This window comes from Lagopus muta, chromosome 6 (assembly GCF_023343835.1).
Source record: "Lagopus muta isolate bLagMut1 chromosome 6, bLagMut1 primary, whole genome shotgun sequence".
NCBI classification, from domain to species: Eukaryota; Metazoa; Chordata; class Aves; order Galliformes; family Phasianidae; genus Lagopus; species Lagopus muta.
The window spans coordinates 11,430,112-11,450,594 of record NC_064438.1 but is presented as its reverse complement, the minus strand read 5'-3'; the positions used below and the strand labels follow the sequence as shown (position 1 = coordinate 11,450,594).

The 20,483-nt window shown below is 41.3% G+C and overlaps 1 protein-coding gene across 7 annotated transcripts in view; it reads left to right on the top strand.

Moving 5' to 3' along the window:
* SOX6 (SRY-box transcription factor 6) overlaps positions 1–20,483 on the top strand; it is a 371,963-nt gene that overhangs the window by 3,590 nt on the left and 347,890 nt on the right. Inside the window, exon 1 of one of the 7 annotated variants that reach the window (XM_048947789.1) lies at positions 501–901. The exons of 1 other annotated variant lie outside the window; for it this stretch is intronic. The gene's annotated coding sequence lies outside the window, so the exon portion shown is untranslated. Of the gene's footprint in view, positions 1–500; positions 902–1,363; positions 1,628–1,852; positions 2,118–2,221; positions 2,243–2,583; positions 2,693–10,092; positions 10,208–20,483 lie in introns of those variants that run through there. 5 more of the 7 variants (XM_048947795.1, XM_048947791.1, XM_048947797.1 and 2 more) reach the window with 5 other exon arrangements.

The following is a 20,483-nucleotide window of genomic DNA, read 5'->3' as shown; positions in this document are numbered from 1 at the left end:
GGCGCGCGGGCGGGGAGAGCCGGGGTCCCCCTGCGCTCCCCCCGCGCAGCCCGCAGCTCCCCCGGCCCCCGCCTCCCCCTCTTCCGGCCCTCGCCCGCCCTCCCCCTGCCCGCCCTCGCCCCCCCTCCCGGTAACTTTCTGGTACCTTTCCTCACCACTCCGGGCAATCAGTGGTCATTAGAGGAGAGAGGTTTAAGGTTTCATTTGTCTAATAGCAATGTGAGTGGTGATAGCTTCTCGGGGATGCGGCTGGCAGCCCGGGGTGATTTCACTTTCTGTTTTGTGCTCACTTTCTCTGCAGTTGTTGCTTTCCCCGCTCGCTCGCTCCCAGGCTCCCTCTCCCTCTCAGCCTTTCCTCTCCCTCTCTCTCTCTGTGTTGTCTCATCTTGCCTGTGCTGTCTGGGCGGGGGAGCCCTGCCTCCTTCTGCCTTCCTCAGATCAATGCCCTGGCCACTCACTTTCTGATGTTGCACGACGGGAAATGCTTTGAATACTTACGACATGGCCGCTCACATTGATTGCCAAGATTGACAGCAGTAACCATCGCCTTCACTTGTTTCAGGAGGGAAAAAAAAATAATAATAATGAACCTGATTGTAAGCAAATCTCCAGGCAACCCATCCGCAAACTTCTAACGATCGGGATCCTGCACATCCATGGCCCGGAGAAACACCAGCAGACTCTAGCTCATTTCTTTTCTTTTCTTTTCTTTTACTTTCTTTTATTTTACCAAATTACTACCCGTTTATTTCCCTCTCTCCCCTTTCACCCCTTCCCTCTTCTTTTCTTTTCTTTTCAATTTTAATTTTTTTTTTTTTTTTTAATGAAAATTACCGAAGCGCGTTGCAAAAAAAAAAAGGAGGCTCTCCCAGTGCTTTGTGCCACACTGGATCCCGAGGAGGTAACCAGGAAAAAACAAGCCCTATTGTGTTGTATACCTGTTGTTTGCTGTGGTGTGTAGTGCTGCGTTGCTTGGTGGCGGCGGTGGTGGTTTAATGGGTTTTTCGCTGGATTTATGTCGCTTTGCAGGAGAGAATCCGGTTCCCCCTGCGCTGTCTTTAATGGGTTGTTAGTTGCAATTGAGTGAAGGAGCAGCGTCCGGAGGTAGCTGTGTTGTTTAGCTTTTAACGTTGCTGAATGCACCCCTTCCCCCGCCTCCCCCTGCACGATTATTTACTTTGATACCACGAGGTTGGTGTTTTTTTCCTTAGCAAAAAGTAGTTGTAGCCTCGTCCCCGGGCGAGTTTCCGGGGCTGCGCGAATCCCGAGGCTCAGAGATAGCGAGGGACCTCAGCACCCCCAAATCACAACACTTTCTCATCCTCCTCGAGTAGAGTTTATTTTAAAATGTAGTGACAGATCAGCGCTGTATTTTAAGCTTCCCCACGGCAGGCGAACACATGGTGCCGGGAAGAGATCGTACGCAAGGAACTAACACGAGAGGGAGAAAGAGAGAGAGGGAGAGGGGAAAAATAAAATCCGAAATCAATCTTGGAGAGCGGAGCGCTGCTGTCACCGCTCCGGAGCGTTCGCGTGGGTTTCTGTTCGCGGCTAACCCCGGAGGGCACGGCATGGAGCGAGGCGACGGGAGTTCAGTGGGGCTTTTAGATTCTCCTTTAAGTTTGAGGTGGGTGAGCGCTTTGAAGTTGGCCGCAACCGAGCGCCGTCCCCGGAGCGGGGAGCCATACAAAGCTGCGGGAGCTGCGGGCGGCAGTGCCGGCCTCGGCCACGGCGGGGCACTGTCCCAGGGCTCTGCGGCTCCCAGCGCCGCCTTATCTCCGCGAGCAGAGGGCTCGGATAAAGTTCTAGCGAAAACTTTAACGTCGATATCGCGCCCTAATTTGTGATACGCGAGGAGAGGGGAAAAGAGCACTCCATCATCGGAGAGCTCCGTTCGCGCCCGGCGAGGGGGCGATGCGTGCCGCTTTGTGGCAACGCCCGGCTCGGGAGTTCTCGCTGCCGGAGGTCATGCAAATCGACCTTAAAAGAATGCATAAGCCATAAATTAAAATAAACCCCTAGCCAGAGGCTGATCCATAAGTAGACAATACCTAACCTGGACAAAACGGCTTCCTTTGCGAGCTGAAAAAAAGACTAGTGCCTAAAGTAAATGCGAAGTAAGTTTTCAGGAAGTATTTCACTTGTTATTATCGCTGTTCTTATTCTGCCTTTAAAATAAAATAGTGACAGTTGCGCGGCGCAGCTGTTTACAGGCAGTGCCGTAGGAGCCGAGGAAGGCAAGGTGTGTCTGGCGGAGAGCTCTTGCTTTTCCCTGGCGTTCGCTACCTTCGAAGCTGTTTGGATTTTTGACTGGGGATAAGCGGCCTCTTTAACCGTATAAGCAATTGAATGTTTTATCTCGAATAATGCCGAAGAGTTTGCGGACAAATCTGGGTTGCCTGCAAATGTCACATGCGCGCACACAAGCTGTGTCTGTATATAATAGTCTCAGGGCTTGTTTTTTTTTCCCGCAGTTTTTGACAATTGTTCCATTCACGATCCTGAAAGGAGTCATCAGTGGGAGCTAATGAGAGTGCCTCCGCGCCTTGCCCTGCTCCGGGGAGGAGCGGGCACCGCGCTGCCGCCGAGCCGCCCGGGGAACGCGTGCACGCGTGTGGCGGCGCCGGGTCGCCCTTGCGGGAGCGCGGCTCTTAGGTGCGGGAGGGGGAACGGATAGGCGCGATGTGATCAGGTACCTACACGCGTGCGTTAATAATTGAGCTGCCGGGGAGCTGCTCCTCCGCCGGGAGAGCTTCCCGGCTCCGGTTCCCGGCTGTGCTCGACAGCGGCGAGCAGTTAACCCGCTTTGCAGCAGGGGCTGTGCGCTTTAGCAGAGCAGGGCCTTGAGGTCAATCAGAGGCACTGATCGTATCGATTTGATTGCTGTCGTTGCTTTCGGCGGACCGTTTCACAGCGGTTTTTGTGTGTGGGTTGTTTTTTTTTTTTTTTTTTCTTGTTCTTTTTTTGAAGGAAGGGAAGGAGTGAAAGTGGCAACGTGAAGAGACAATTAGTGTTGTGTCTGCGTGGCGGGGGGGCTGCGGGAAGTCAGAGTGCCGGGGGCCTGGGGACGCTAGATTAGCTCTGTCCTAGGGGTGTTTCCCAAAAACACAGACGGTAAAACTTTCTGTGATAAAGTCATATATCTTCGCCTGCTGTTTGGAGATAAGGTGTGTGTTTATTAAGCTGATTTAAATAGCCTTCGGCACAGGAGCGGCACTTTGTTCCTACTGTTTTCTTTTACCCTCATTTTAACATTTTTGGTGTTCCCATCTTCAGAGCCGGCCGTGAGGGCAGGAGAACGTCTTTATGCGGTCTCCCAGCAGGGTTTCGAGTCCAAAAATTAACGAATTTCCCTTCCCCTATTCGTGTAATGGAGTAGTTTTGAAACCTGTTTTGAGATTTCGACTTGACTTGACTTGTTTTATTGACGTGCTTGTGCCCACTCATTTAATTAAGCCATTATGCCATAAAGCAAATAGTAAGAATGAATGTGAGATATGTGTGCGTATCTGCCATTAGGTACAAATATTCCTCTGGAAAAGAGGCTTTAAGAACTTTTCCAGCACACCGTGAGTTCTTTGGCAATATCTTATTGCAGGTTTTTGTTTCAAGCCCAGATATTTTGCGTGGTCCTGTCCTCGCAGTGTTGTATGTGCACTCCACTTGGAATATAAACAGCGAGCGTACCTAGCAGCTCATTCTAGTAAACCTAAGAAATAATCTATTTATAGTGAGTACGTTTAAAGGAAAATAATGAGGTCATGCGGAGTATGCTGCAGTTTGAAGTAGCTCGACACCTGGCAGAAACTACGTACGCCTTTTTTTCAGACTCCGCACTATCCATAACTTTTTCTTATAATACATTCTTGTGTTAAGTGAGAAAGGCTGTTTGTAAAACAATCCCCTGGCCGCTTCCAGCGTTGGGTGAAGCTGATCCTGTAATGGCATTTTGTTTTGAACAGTTGCTGTAGTTGAAGTTCCCTCATAAGGTAAGGTGGCACTGGGTCTGAAAGGAGGTCCAAATGCCACATTTATAATTAGACTGCCAATTCAGCACATTGTATCTATTGCTATACAGGGATATACTGCTGTGTCTGGTCTCTCAATAGACTGTATTCAGAATTAGCCAATTCAACCGCTTCAACTTTGGAGTCAAATTTAGAATAGGCAATGAGAGAAGGAAAGAAGGAAAACAATAATGCTTTCTTTTTTTCCTCAGCTAGCTATTAAAAGCCAAAGAATATACGGAAACCGAACCAGGCACTGTACTTGGAACCGGTGCCCCGAGCGCAGCCCGGCCAGCATCGCCTGCGAGCCCTGCCGAAGCGCGCTCCTCCGGGGGGAGGGGAAGGTGAGCCCCGGGCACGGCTCCCAGCGCTCTCCAGGCCGCTGCCCGGGCCGCCACCACGCTCCTGCGGCAGGAGGAGGGGGGGAGGCGGAGGGACGCAGCCCTGCCCCGGCCGCGCTGCGAGGCCTGGCCGAGTGCCTGCTGCCGCCGGCTGGAGCAGTGGGAGGGGGCCCGGCGGCCCCTGCTCCGGGGCGACCCGCGCGGGCCGCCGGTGGCAGCGCCCTCCCGGGGGCCGCGGCGGCTGTGGCGGGGGCGGCTTCCTCACGCCTTCCGGGGCCGCCGGGCCGGGGGCTTCTGTCCGCTGTGTCCCCGTGGCTTCCAGCGCCCGGCCTCTTCTCTCCTGGCATACTTTTTCTTTCGCTCACTCTGATTTCTCAGGCCTCCTCCCCCAGAACTTGAATTCATTCAGTGATGAGAAAGTAAGAGGCCCTTTGCTCTGCAATCTCGCATCCTCTGCTAAATGCATTATTGCCTCTCTTCTTTGCAGTTCCACTCTGCTGCAGTACTGCTGAGAGACTTAGCTGGGCTGCCTCGAAAGCTCGCTTGGTTCCCTTTTCAGCTGTATCGTTGGGTGCAAACTAGTGGCATGCGTACAACGTACAGTGCAAAGGGAGTCAGACAGACGGCTGTCTCCCCTGCACGCTACTGATTCTCTGCTGAACTTATGTAACATTTTGCTTCAGTTTTTTCTTGTTACGTTTACACCCTAACGAAAGCGAGAAGAGAAACCAAGTGGAGCCTTTGGTTTCCTTCGTTAGATTGTCAGTGCCTGACTTGTAGAAAGGAATAACTGGCGTCCAAAGTGATCTGCCTTTGCCTGTCACATTGATTTTATTGACAACTGGGGACTGCTGTTGCTTGTTCCCTAGCCAGCAGTTTTTAATACATGACCAGTGATTGCTAGTGGTCACTTCCAGCTGAACTTCTTTTGCATGGTGGGGAAAGATGCCTTTGGACATGTTCTTTGCATCTTTGATCGTATTTTTAGTTGAATGTATGCGTGTACATCTGCTGTTCTTAGAGGCCTCGAGATATCCTATGGTAATAAAGGGCAGCGCTAGGCATGATGATAGCAAAACCAAATATTTTGTTCTCAGTGGGCAGCAGAAAGTTTCCTTAGTCATGACCTTATATCTACTAAACACTGTAATCACCTTGGGAGATATCACTTCAGGAAGCATATCCATTAATCTTTTACACTTGGTTTGGTTTCACCCTTAAAAGTGCGTGGATCACACTGAAAAGGCTTCTGTCAATTTATTTATTTATTTGGTTGAACAAAAATCACTGGAGAAGCACTGATGCACTTTTCTTTACACCCCATACAGTGGGGTGATGTATATTTCTCTTTCCACAGTGTGACTTGAAAGATCAGTGGGCTTGTTTGGCAGTGGCTGTGTGTAATGACTAATGTTTTTAAAGTTATGTAAATAGGGGTGTTCGTGGATATATAAGCTATGTCAGCTGAAGTGATACAAGGACATATTTTTAAAACATTTCAGTTAATATAGTAAATCAAGGAGACAGGGCTTTGAAACATTTCTACATGATGTCAGAACCTGCAAGCGAGGTACTGCTGTATGATGTGTTCGGTAGCTCACATACGGCGTATTTGTCGAGTAGCAGCGAAACACACAGGTGCACGTTCCAAGTTTTTGACTTAGCTGATTCCTATCTGTCTTTTCTTTTTGCTTTTCTTTTTTTTCCTCAGTGTCTTCTTCACTATACGCCATTTTCTATTTTTTTCCCCTCAGGTAGAAGAGCAAGAATAGAAACTTTAGGAGACTTATTCGCAAAACATAGAAACCAAATTTTAAATGGGCTATTTGGAAATGTTCAGATACACATTTGATATATTATTCCTGGTCATGATACAATATTGTAAAAACAATTGTAAATAACCATCTTGTAAACAAAATCCAGATAAATCTTGTCATTAGGAAGGTGGTGTACAAAGCTGCTCTGATGTCTATGTGAAACAAACGTATGTTTACTTAACTGTAGATCTGTGCAGAAGGGAGAGATCTGATAGATATATTTGCCATAAAGCAGCTGATTTCTGCCGCGATAAAACTGGATGATTACACATTCCTAAAGCCTTTTCAGCGCAGAAGTAGGTGTTCTTTTAAAACATTATTCTGTGGCAACAAACAAATATTTGTGACATCATTGTGAGAGATTTCCTGCCAATTTTGAGTTTTCTGTCTTTCAGAAAGTCTGGAGTTCTCTGGCACTGGTAAAACTGCTGCACATACCCATCGTATATTCAAGTATTCAGTGAAGTTTTAAATAATTCTCTTTCAATTAGTACAACAGGAACCTGAAAAAATGGATTTTCTCTTAAAGAAACAAGAGTCTGTACATAGCCATTTCTTTCCTCCTCCTGTATATTTTAAAATCCTTGTATCAGTTTTATGTTTACTGTTTTGTCTCCTTAAATTAAGAAGAGAGAAAACAGTAGCAAGAGTTTGAAAATCATTGCTTGGAAATGATTTTAATCCAATATTTCTTGAGCTTTGTGAATTGGCAAGAGTAATATAAAATTAGATGTATTGGTGAGCTAGGCTAATCAGAGTCATTCATTTATAGTGGAGAATAAATATCTATCAATTGATGCTTTTTTTGAAGTCAGGCAAAACATTCCATCAAGTTAATGTGTTTAAGGGTATCATATCAGGCACAGGCAGGTACTAGAAGTGATGAAAAACAGATAACCTGCAACAAAATGATTTACAGATGGGTCATTATCTTCTGTGGAGAGGTTACACAGATCATATTCTTTATAAAAAGAGACTGTAATTCTACAGAGCTAGGAGAGTTCTCTAAATAGATTGGAGTATTTAATGTTTTCTGTGCGATGGGCAGAATTTGTCGAAGGCAAAAATTCTTAGCTTTCTTATAGGCAACATATTGATAGAAGTTACCAAACATACTACTTTTGTATTTTAAATATTCTGTTTATTTCAGTTTGATAAAGTAAAGCTTGGGATACATTTTGCTTCTTTCCGTGTGAGCTTCATAGTGCATACCTCTAAAATAGGCACAGAAATGTTATGTACAAATTAAAAAAGAAACAAAACAAAACAAAACAAAACAAAAAACCCCCAAAAGATGGCAAATTTAATGTCGAGGATTTATTTATTTATTTATTTATTTCAGGATCTATTTCATACAGTGAGTTCCCAAGTTACATCTTTTCTATTGGTGGTAAGACAGGGTGTCACTTAAATATTTTCATCTTTCTTCTTGAGCTAGGCAGGAAGGTGCAGTCAATTGTTTCTCTGGTCTCTGGTAGTCTGATACAAGGCAACAGGAAAATCTAAAACCTCAGAGGTGAAGTATTGATTTGATTCCTAACTGCAAATCCTTCATATCGTTGCTCAAAATATCTAACTTTACACCAGTATTATCCATTCTTTTTATAGTGACACCGTGCTTAGTAAAAAACTTCTAAGCACTGAGGTCAGGTGTTGAGATTGGATTCTAGTTTATTTTTTATGAATCAGATAAAGATTTCTGTGCATGAGACCGTATGTGAAGATGAGAGAACAAGAACATTTCCATATCAAAGGCAATATATCTGAGGCTGCATAGTAATTAAAATGCAGTGGTTTGGACTGTGTGCACTAGCACTTACTCAGAGCGTTGTTGGGACCTTGTGCAGCATGCAGGCGGTTGTCTCTTGCATACTTCTAGAAATATACTTATAATTTTGTACAAACATTTATGCCAGTCCACACTTTTCTGTGGATAATTTGTATTTCATCCAAACCATTCAAAGTAGAAGTTATTTTTTGAGCAACCCCCTCATTATGGCTTTTGTGCGTCAACTATTTTTATTCTGGTTGTTTGTATTTCCTCTTACCAGAATGATGGCTTGTTTATAGTAGGGCTTTTTTTTTTTCTTGTGTGTGTGTGTGTTTCTCAAAGACCCCTTCCATATACCACTGAAATTTTACTACTTGCTTGAAATATCCTTTATTGGAAACAAAAATGATAGTGTTTTTGAGATTTATTGAAGATAGCATGATTTCTTACACACCATACTTTATGGCAAATTAGAAGCATGTGCAGGAAATAATATTTTTAATGATAAGATGCATTTGCTTATCCCAACTAACTGTTATACAACATAAGGAGAATTAATACATCACTCCAAAGACCTACTTGTGAGGAGGGGGATGAGACTCAGCAAAACACATTGCAGGGTGCTCCCTGTCTGGATGTGCTTTTCTGGAACAAATGTGACTTTAATTCCAGAGCAGATTGCCCTGGTGAAGAGCTGTTCTGGAAGGGCTGCTGTTGAATTGTTTACTTCGTAAACCGTGTTGGTCAGTGTCCCAGTGCGGAGGAGGCAGTGACTGCTGCAAATTTCCTCATTACTCATAGAAACTTGTTCTGCAGAGGCTGTTAATGCTCCGAATCTATTGAGGTGAAGCTTTTGGGAAGTCTTCATGTTTAAACAGATGTTTGTACTGTGAAAGTTTTGCATTTAGGTAATCTTGCAATCTTGCTTCATTTTGCCTAGTTTTAGATTACAGTTGGTGTATGAGCATGTGAGTACTTTGTGCTATTATATCACACTTTCAGAGGAGGTTATGCATGCTTTTTAAATCTGTATTATTGTTGTGGATGGACTTGTTAAACTGAAATCCTGACCAGTTGTGGTTAGTAAAAACCCGTGGTATTTTTGCACGAATAGGGGAGTTAACCTCAATGTCATGGCCTAATTCCAGCTAAGATAGGATGTAGTTGCCCATCTACATTCTTCTTATAGTTTTAACTGGCTCAGTTAATCCTTACTTCCTCTCCTAAATGCAGTAGAGTAGCATGCTAAGGATACTTGCTACGTTTTGCCTCAGAAGTACCAAATCCAACCATAGAAGTAGTAGGTGGAAGTAGATAATGGATCTTGTTTTGGTAGCTTTCTGGATAAGTTTCATATGCCTGTCTGGCTAATTATTATTGGGGTGAACGTTTTGAAGGATTTAATGTACTGTATTAATATATTATATACTATATTAATATACAATATATTTGAATGTTGAGCTGCTGAAGGGAAATATTTTGGTCACATGGAGCTGTTTTCAGCTATCATAAACAAGTGTGACTCCATTTACCAAAGTTGAAGAGTTCCATTTTACTCCAAGCCATAGTTGTGTTCCTTAGGATGCGGTCCAATTTCTTTAGAATTCAATGGAAAGACCCCTCTGTGACTATGCTGGGAGGCAGGAGATGCATCTGAAAGGCCCTGTTTGCATTCAATTCAGTGTAGAAAATAACTTGCTTTGGTTTCAGTTAGGGTGTAGTCAGGTTCATCTGCATGATGTTGCTTACGGCTATAGGATGACACTGAAGTTCATCACGTGTCAACTATGGACTAGATCATATGTTTCTCCACACAGACTTTTCTAGTAGGTTTTCCGCCCAGAGTGTGAGCCTTCTGACTATAGAATTTCTGTAAATGTAGAGACTGTGGTTATGCTTTTTCTTTCTTTCTTTCAGATACCCCTGACTTGCTGAGTTATATCTTCCTGCAGATCCTTTGTCTTTCTTTCTTTCTTTCTTTCTTTCTTTCTTTCTTTCTTTCTTTCTTTCTTTCTTTCTTTCTTTCTTTCTTTCTTTCTTTCTTTCTTTCTTTCTTTCTTTCTTTCTTTCTTTCTTTCTTTCTTTCTTTCTTTCTTTCTTTCTTTCTTTCTTTCTTTCTTTCTTTCTTTCTTTCTTTCTTTCTTTCTTTCTTTTTTTTCTTTTCTTTCTTTCTTTCTTTCTTTTTTTTCCCCCCTGCTGCTTAGGTCACTACAGTAAGAACATACTTTATTCAACCTTTACTGCAAGTATATGGTGGGTGTACACAAGTAGGTATGTTTCAATATATTTTTTTTTAGTTGTATTTTTGTTATGGTATCTGCATTTATTTTCATAGCTTGTCCGAATGGTCAACAGTTCATTTTTGGGAAAACTCTGTCATGTTTTCTGATTGCATTCTATAGGTATTAGTGCCCATTATACTGCCTGTTCATTGCTTGTAGAAATTATGGTACCTGTTGTATTTCCTTTTGAAAGTAACCATGGAGTCTCTTCATTTATTTCAAAACAGGTTAGGTATGCTCAGTTTTTCATCTTGATTTTGTGGGCTAAATGGTGTTGGGATAGGGTAAGGGCTACACAGACTGTGAGGAGTAAGTTTAGAGAACTGTGACAAGATGGAAAAACAAAACAGAACAGAGGTCAGGAAAGAAGGGCACTGCTACCTGCTGTTCTGGAAAAAGGAGAAAGGTAAAGCTTTCTCCTTTCTATTGGCAGGACAGCAGATCTTTTGTACTCTTACTGGTGTTATTTATGTATTTTTATACTTTCAGAGCACACCAAATTCCAAATCTGACTACATACTTGCTTGAGAGGAAAGGAACATTCCCATGCTGTAGGATCTGCCTAGATTTGCACCTCCGAGTGGGAAGTCAATTTGCCACCTTGAGGTGGAAGAGTTTGCTAGTATTGACTATTCTGCTATCTGGCTACTTTGACTTGGAGAGCAGACGCCTTTCTAGTTCAGAGCAGTATGGTTGCTGCAGGTAAACAAATCACAGACTCCTTTTATTCTTCAAGAAATGCTACTGCTCTTTGGGTACAGATTAGTTTATGCTTCACAATGCCCTCATGCTTGCTCATCATATGCGCAGTGCTCCTGAGCATGTTTCAAGCAGCCCCCCATTGGGGATGGCGGTCCCCCTCACTTCATCCCTTGCTGCCTTTGTATGCAAGCTTATGGAGGCATGACAGATCCAGACCAGGCTTGTCTCTGTGCTCACTCACAATGCTCCATCTAGACAATCTAGACCATGCCTACTGAATATTCAGGTAGTTAAGTGGGCTGTCCTTCCCAGCTTTGCAGATCTTCCCTCAGTCTTTCGTGGAAGCTTGGGAAAATCTTGTTTTCTTTCCTTACCTGTGTACAAAGCCTTTCCTCACGTTTCCTCTCCTTTTTCCTTACTCAGTGAAAACTCTCCATATTATTTTAATCTTCGCCACTGCCTCTAAACAATAATGATTCAATCTGCAATGTTTATTTTAAGAGCGTGTCAAAAACTCTAATTAGTGATGTTGGTTGGAGATGCATTGCTATGTATTCTAGTGCAGATACGGTGCCAGACATTGTGTGGAGTGAGTGGGTGTGTCCATTAAACAGTTGATTTTAAAGCACCACTGGGTGCCACACTGTGATGGGAGTGGGATCAAATCACTGTCTGGAGGTCACAGTGATGCCCTAAGAGTGAAAGGTGTTTATTCTTCTGGGCATTATATAGAGTATTTTCAGGGAAAGAGCGAAGATAGATAGGAGGGAGAAGGTAGATGAGGTAATCAAAGAGTAATTGCAGAGAATTTGGATTAATTACTTAGTTTCTAATTTATTAAGTCCACCTTTAGAACAGACTGAATTCCAATTTTATTTATTTGAGTACAGAATCTTAGAATCTTTTGAGTTGAAAGGGACCCTTAAGGGACTCCATCTAGTCCAACTCCTCTGCAGTGAACCAGAATTCCTACAGCTGGATCGGGATGCTTGAAGCCCAGCCTGACCTTCACTGTCTCCCAGAATGGGGCTTCCACCGCCTCTCTGGGCAGCCTGTTCCATCGCCTCACCACCCTTGCTGTAAAAAACATTTTCTTTATATCCAATCTAAATCTCCCCTTTTAAAATTTGAAACTATTGTCCTGTCAGATCCTGCTAAAGAGTCTGTCCCTTTCCTTCTTATAGGTTCCCTTTAGATACTTAAAGTCCGCTCTCAAGCCTTCCCAGAGCCTTCTCTTCTCCAGGCTGAACAGCCCCAGCTCTCTCAGCCTGTCCTTGTAGGGGAGGTGTTCCATTGCTTGGGTCATTTTTGTGGCCCTTCTCTGAATACGTTCCAACAGGTCCACATCTCTTCTGTACTGAGGTCTCATCTGGAACACAGTATTACAAGTGAAGTCTCACTAGCACAGGGTAAACTGCACTGAGTATACTGAGCACAAGCAACTCAGTATTCTGCATAATGTGACCAAGAGGAAAAGGAACAGGAGGGAATCGTTATGCTGCACTGTATGTAAAGATGACTGTATATAATAATTAATAACTAATATAACTAAATACTAATAACTAAATAATAACTGTATGTTAGCACTTACAGAAGTGCTAACTTCAAGGCATAAGCTGTTTCTGATCTTACTGCTGATGGATTTTTTTTCTTTTTTTTAAATAAAAATAACACAGAATTGACTAGGATAACAATGAAACAGTAAGAGAAAAATCCAGCCCCAAATTGTGTTTGATTACTGCATTCCTCTTCTGGAAGACTATATTTCATTAATTCAGCATGGGATGATTAGATAAAGAAGGTGAAGGCTTGTTTCCCCTCAGACTGGCTATGTGTGACTCCCACATGATACTTCCTGTCTTTGTCATATTGTCTCTTTAGTGTCAATAGCAACTAGATGCAAATCAGCATGGCATCTGCTAGTTTATTTTCAGCTGACCGGACTAAACAGCAGATATGGAATTTATCACCAGGAGGCTCTGACCTCATCACAGACAAGTGGCATTCCCACAAGTAGGTAATGAAGCACCCCTATTGAGTGTAGCTAAAGTCCAAATCCTCAGTAGAGTTATTATTAATTCAATTTAAACAGCTCTCCCTAACTTTAAAGTTGTCCCTTGATTTTTTTTAAATCCACTCACTGTTGTAGCTGGAACAGCAGCTGTTGCTGATCTCTGCTGATGTCACACTGTGCTGAATTGGGCCTTCTTGAATGTGTGTGGGAGAAAAAGATGGGATGAAAAAATAAAGGGAGAGGAGGAGGAGGGGAAGGGATGTTGAAATACAAAGATGGGAGAGAAGAATGAATGCGTTAACTGAATAGTAACTGTGATGCTCTTATTGCTGTTCAGCACACATAGAGAATTTCTACAATCAGATAGTATTTGGTGATAGATTAATACAATAAAATTATTACAAATTCTCCACATAGATGATGTAAAGCTGTCTTTCTAAGAAGATAGCATGCAGTGGTCAAAAAATCCTCTCTGGTGCTTAGTATGCTTAAGACTAAGCCCTTATTCCTTTTTTATTGGTCATGAAGTTCTTCACAGCAAGTGCTGTGAGACAGAGGTTATCTGCCTTTGCTATCTTAGAAAAGGTAGGCTTCTGGGTAAGGTTTAAGTTGATCAGTTTGACCATTTTTGTATATTTTAATCAGTCTTGGATGTATACTTGAATATCATCGGTATGAACAGCCTTTGGATAATTAGCAGGAACCTTAAACACTTTGGTGTTTTACTGATCCTTCTAATAACTGCTTGATAGCAAATATTGTTGAAAGACTTTATAGATTCTAAATAATCAGTATAAATTAGTAATCCTAATACACTTATACACTGATCTGTGTTTTGTACGTTGAACGTGAAATTGAGTGGCATATTACGTCTTTAGAATAGTTGTGAGTGGAAGAGTGGTAGTTTTTGATCTTGTTAGTGATGAAGACTTGACAGTAGCTAAAAGCAAAGCAGAAATGAAACAGATGCTTTGGAACCTGAAGTGATCCATTTCTGTGGATGGGAAAGCAGGGGGGAAATGAGAGGAAACAAGGGGAAAAAATGGAAAAAAAGAGGACAGAGTGAAAAGCAAAGAGACAGAAAACCTAGGATATGCAGGGGCAGATCAGCATTAGGGAATGAAGCCTTTCGAGGGTAATTTAGTGACTTTATTTTTCATCTTCACCTGTATTCTTCCACTTTCCAAGAGATGGAAAAGATAGCAACATCATAGTTTCTGTCACACAGTTTTTCTAAGTTCTTAACTTTCTGGAAAGTTCTGCAGCTCTTATCTATAATACCGCTTTCACTGAGAGGGTTTTAAGGGACTGTTGATGACTATTCTACAGCCCAGAAGAACTAGATCTTAGGCTACAGTCTTCCATTAGTGCATGTTTGTCTGAGCTGGACTCTCTGCTCCATGTCTAAATAACTGAGATCTGGCCTGACCAGCCAGTTGTGGTGGAGAGGTAACAAATGGGAAACTGATCTATAAACCAAAAAAATAGAGAACTTCATTATGAGAGGCACTGAGCTACTGAAACTTATGGGGAAATACCCATAGGTCCTCCATGTCTCCCCCAAGAATATCCACATTTGGTGGGATCGTCTGTTGCTACGGCTTGACTGAGTTTATGAGCACGTAAAAATGTGCCATAGTAGACGGGATCTTTTTTCTTGGTGAATGCTGCAGATGAGGCCTTCCTGTAACAATCTGCAGTCTAGCTAAAACTGGTATAAGATAGCTGTCCAAATGAGGAACTGCAGGCACTACATGCAATAGTCTTCCTCAGCTTTTCAGTTCCTGTTTCAGACACGAAGGTGCACGTGGTTCTATTTCTTTGAAGTTTCCGTGTGCAAATTCTCACACGAATAGTATGTCAGGATCTCTGAAAATTCAGATTGTAATGAAATGCCTTTGCTTATATTTACAAATATTTGGTAAATATTTTCTTTCCTCCTTCCTTTCTTTCTTTCTTTCTTTTTTTTTTTTTTTTCTTTTTCTTTTTCTTCAAAGGAAGAAGGCCTTAAAATTAAAAAAAAAAAAAAAAAAAAAAAAAAGAAAAAAAAAGAAAGAAAGAAAAAAAAAAGGAAAGAGAGTATAACTCCATTTGCACATAGATGAAAGGCTGTTTTAACATCAGTCATTACTTGCTTGATGTGAGAAATTAATTTATTTGCATTTTGCTCTTCTGCTTGTCTGATGGCATGCTAGGTGTCAAAGCCAGTTTTCATAGGTCATGCTTGAACCCTGGTGGTGCATTCCAGAGCTGTGGTAAAGGCAATTGCTGGGAAAGAGGCTCTCTTCTGCCAGAAGTCATTGACAGCCATGAGCTGCCAGTTCTCCTGTGCTGAAGCCATAACAAATAGCATCAGATGTGTGAAGAGCAGTTTGTCTCTTATCACAATTTTTGTATGAAAATAAATACCAATGATGAGTTGGATTGTTGGGATGTTTTCCTGGTAATTCAGGCAATCATTACCATTAAATTCAGCAGCACATACTCAGTTTTTGGCCTTTTTTCTTTTCTTTTCTTTTCTTTTCTTTTCTTTTCTTTTCTTTTCTTTTCTTTTCTTTTCTTTTCTTTTCTTTTCTTTTCTTTTCTTTTCTTTTCTTTTCTTTTCTTTTCTTTTCTTTTCTTTTCTTTTCTTTTCTTTTCTTTTCTTTTCTTTTCTTTTCTTTCTTTTCTTTTCTTCTTTTTCTTCTTTTTTTTCTTTTTCTTTTCTTTTTCTTTTTCTTTTTCTTTTTCTTTTTCTTTTTCTTTTTCTTTTTCTTTTTCTTTTTCTTTTTCTTTTTCTTTTTCTTTTTCTTTTTCTTTTTCTTTTTCTTTTTCTTTTTCTTTTTCTTTTTCTTTTCTTTTTCCCTCAACCAGACAAAACCAGTGGTCCATGGTCTTTGATTCTCCTTTCAGGCCTAGGGTACAATCATTGAGAGGTTTTGTTGTTTTTTTGACATCCTCCATCCTCAAACAAACAAACAAATGCTGCAGTGGAGCACAGGCTTGGTTGCTGATACTTCATTCTAACGCTTCTGGTTATGGAAGAAGAAGAGTAATTGGAGTTCATAATCTCTAAGTGGTTCAAAACTTTAGAACAAAGTTTAGTTATTGACTAAGGCAGGTAGAAAATTGATTTGCTTGAACACGTTCAGGTCCAGCTGATAAAACTCAGGGTTTAAGCCCACAAGATACCAAGTGCTCCAGTCCTTCTTCAATGCACTGTATAAACACACGCTGAGCTTTAAGGCCTGTGAATAATCTCAGTGGGAATGAGACTATATATGTGCTTAAAATTCAGCATATAGTTAAGTACTTTTCTGGAATGATGCCAACATGCTTAGCACTTTGGAGGACTGAATCCTTATTCACTAGTGGTGGTTTATATAGTTTTTTGGCTTATGAATTTCCTCACTGACCTGTTCCTTTGTTTAATGGTCAGCCTTCAACATGGTCAGGATTAAAATCTTCTGGGGCTTGTTTTGTCTAGAAGGCTATGGATAATCTCTAGAGGGAATGGCTCATTTTACATAATTACTGATGCTAAATAAACATGTTCTTTGTAATCAACTTATGTATAATATGAAATTGCTAAGATTTTTGATCATGAGATCAGCGTTTGACCCAGATTTTATTTCTTCCCTCCTTTAGAACTATGTTGTTTATCTGCAGAAATTAATAATGCCTGCCTACAGTTACTATATCGAATTCTGAAGCTCAGTTATATTTTGTTTATAATGACTTTTTCTGTTTCCAAGTTCTCATTGTTTTCTATCAGCTTTTTTTTTTTTTTCTTCTTTTTTTTTTTTTTCCCCTTCTCATTTTGGAGGAGTGCTTTTCAGGTGCTATGAGCAGCAAAATTCATCTGAACTAAAATCTCTGGGCAGTTGCTTCAGGTATTTTTCTTCTTTCAAAAAACCTTGACCAAGTAAGGTCTTGGTTCTAATTGTTTTTTCCCTCCTCTCACCTGTTCTACTAGGAAGCATGATCTTGTCCCTACTTTAGCATTGCTGGAATTAAGGAAACCAGACTTTTTCTGTTATTTATGATTATTCCCAATTATATTTTTAATTTTTCCCCTACACATTTGGTCATAATTCTCTCTAAACTCATGAGCAAGCATTGTAAGGGATCAATAGAAAAAAAAAAAAAAAAAAGAAGAAGAATCTTGGGTAAATCCCAAATGTCTCAGACGGGGGTAATGGTGCTGGTTTTTTCGCAGTAGGAACAAACTTTGGCCTTCTCAGACCAGTGAGGAAAGACAATTTCATTATCTCTGTAAAACTTTTGCTTGCTGCCATCAAGATGGACTAGGGGTACAAGTAAATGCTAGCTTAAAACTTGACTGTTTGCCTTTCTCCTTATGGTCCATCCTTGAAGTAGGCTGAGGCAAAGTGTATATATAGCCTAGATTAGAGTGTAGATGGACACGTTGTAACAAGTCTAGCTGGAGGGGCAGAAGAAATGATACATTTAGCTCTTTTTCCCCACCTTTGGTGAGGTTCAGAAAATGTCTGTGAGTGCTCCAAATGCCACAATGTGGCAAGGAGAGGTAGTTGGTGCTGCATCTCAAATAAAGCAATGTTTGAGCAGAGGGACAGTAGCTTCCTACAGGAAGAGCGGTGGCTTCCTAGGCAGTGCAGTGAAATTCATAAGAGGGGGAATCATAAGTAGGTCGCTCAGAAAGTAATGCCTGCTATTTCTATTTGTTTCCATGGGAACTGCAACAGCTAGAAAGAGCACAATAACACAATTTGATAGAGCAACATTTTTCAACAGAAGCACCATCGTTAGCTGTGCATTTTTGCTAGTGATCAACAAGAGCCTGCATGCTGTGCTCGTAGAAATCTCCACCAGCAGAGGTGACCCAGTGTTGATCTTGCGACTGCTGAAATGCATTACCCACTACCTTGGTGTGCTCACATCCACTTTTTGGTCTCCATAAACATTCAGGAAGTGTTGATGAATGTCGATGGGTGCAACTTTTTTCCACAGTGAGGAATTCAGTTATATACCTTTGCTTCATCTGCATCTTTATGTCAGACGCCATTATGTGAGACTGCCCCTCTGCTGCCATCTGTCACATGGCAACAAGAAGTCATGGGATATTGGTGGAAAGGTTCAATCTGTACTGCCATACCACCAACGTGTACCAGCATGAGGACATGGAAGGCTAATATAAAAAAATAGCAGGCGTTACTTCTGGAGCAGCCCTTGTATGTGCCTCCTGGAGGGCAGAGGGAGCAAGTGTTTGTGGCCTCAGCCTGGAAAAGAGGATAACTTGGCACTTACTGGTGTTATGATGCTGCTATGGACTGTGCATACAAATGTGTTACTTTGCTCCCAGCATCCTTCTTTCCTCTCTTGTGTAATCTACTTAGACTACAAAGTAAAGAATGCCTCTAACTCAGTGTTTGTACCTGGGGTGTTGCATTCGAGTGCGTTCTAGGAAGAAAAACTAGGAGTTGTAAACATATGAGCAGATAGTTTTTAATGTTGTTGTGTGGGCATGCGCTCTGAATCAGCAAGAAACTCATTTCCAATGCAGTGCCAGTAAGGTCCTCTGTGATTAAAGCATTACAGATTATTTTTGTGAAGTACCAGAGATTCATTGAGAGAGGATGGTAAGGCACATATACTCTAAAAAAACCATTTGTGTCTTTGTGATTTTTGAAGTTAGGTGGCCAAACAATGCTTTTGAGAAATCTAAATTATAAATTTGTTGCAGTTATGTGTACTAACAAAATATATCAAAAACTGTGTCACCAATGGCTTTATCTCAATCTGAGTTCAATTTTCTGTTAATGACTTTTTTTGGGGGGGTATTTTTACTATTATTCTAAAGGTTTATTCAGCTTGACAGTTGTAGGATTAAGCTTTACAAACAGAAGGATAATATATCCTATGTTTACGAGTTAGCCAGAGGCCAGGTTTTATAAACTTTAAAAATACAGCTATTGTTAGTTTATAAAATAGACTAGTCAGCTTTCCAAGAGAGAAAATAAATCCAGCAATGGAACTGATTTCCATGGGAGCTTGGTACACTCATGTATAATAATATATTTTGACCTAAAGCAATGTTACACATGCATCTTAAAAATGTTTTGAAAGAGGTCAAAAAATGGAGCCCAAAGCAGAGACATATGGGGCCTGATTCTGCAGGGGTCTTACACCTCCTGTGAGAGCCTTTAGTTCCATTGAAAAGGGCACTCAGCATGTGACATTCGGTACCATTCAGAATGGGGCCACGTTCAGATTTTAGAATCTGATCTTTCCAGTGCTTTCCGTCAGGCATAATGGTTTTCATTAGTTAAAATCTGGCATTAAGTTCAAAAGTGGGCCCATAATCACCTGTGTTAGCAATTGAGAAAGATGTGCGTTTTCTGCTGAAGGCCATCTAGTAATACTTTAAATGTTAAAATTTCAGCTCAAAACATTAGAGATCCAAAGGTCACCACGAGCAAAAGTATAAATTCTTGAATGCCTCGGGCAAAACAAGTATCTTTATTTACAAGCATGAAATTAAGGAAATTCCATGTAAATACAGATTCCTTTTCTTTTGATCATTTGCATCGTAGGAATAATTCACAGTAGAACATTTGAATTTACAACAGATGATGAGAGCATCCCGTCCCAGGAAAACTGTGGCTGTAACGATGGCTTTTGTGTATTTTTTTTATTATTAATAACGGTGGGGCATTCAAAGTGATGGGATTGGATTTGCCAGTGACTGGTGCACAGGTCTCCTGTAGCACCGAGGAGGTGCTGCCCTGTTAGTTCTCAATCTTGTCACTTCTGGGGAACAGCAGTGAAACTGTTTGTTCCTGACAGCAGACAGCCCCACTGCAGGGCCCTGGTTTCATGTTACATTAAGTATTAGTGCTGTTCTTTCAGGAGCTATTATGCTGTGACATCAAAGATTTTCTGACAGGGCAGTTGTAGGTTAGCACTGAAGTTGTCTACTGAAATTTTTAAGAATGGAATTAAATATATATGATCAGAGTTAATATGAGAGATCGGAAACTGCATATAAAATGGAGTTAGTGGTTAAAGAAAGCTGCAAGAATAATTGTTTGGTTTGGCCTATTTGTCCTTTCTTGTCCGAGGCGATTTTTATTGCCTTTAATTTCTACAGCAGTTTCAATAATACTGCCATATGTTAGCAGTTTTGTGCAGCTGATTATTTTCTGAAGAATGTTGTGTGAGGCTGGAGGAAAAGACTTTTATCAAATAAGCGTTCAGTGTAGACCCTGCGGTGCGGGTATAAATTAAGCCTTCAACAATAATTGTTGTAGCCCAAATTCTTTTTACTGATTGTCTAATTACTTAAAAGGATCAAGATACACATTTTAAATAGTTAGAAAGCCATTTAAGTGTCAAGGAGAAGCATAATAGTGATTTTGGAGACTTGCATCCTTTTGTAAGAAGGAAACTGTAAGCATGAATAGATTGCAATTTAGGCCGGCGTTGTTTGGAAAGTCTGAATCCAGTTTCTGTCTGCCTTAAAGGGGAGAATGCAGGGATTTGAAGCAAACTAGCTGTGTAACTGTTCAGGACAAAAAAAGTCTTGAAC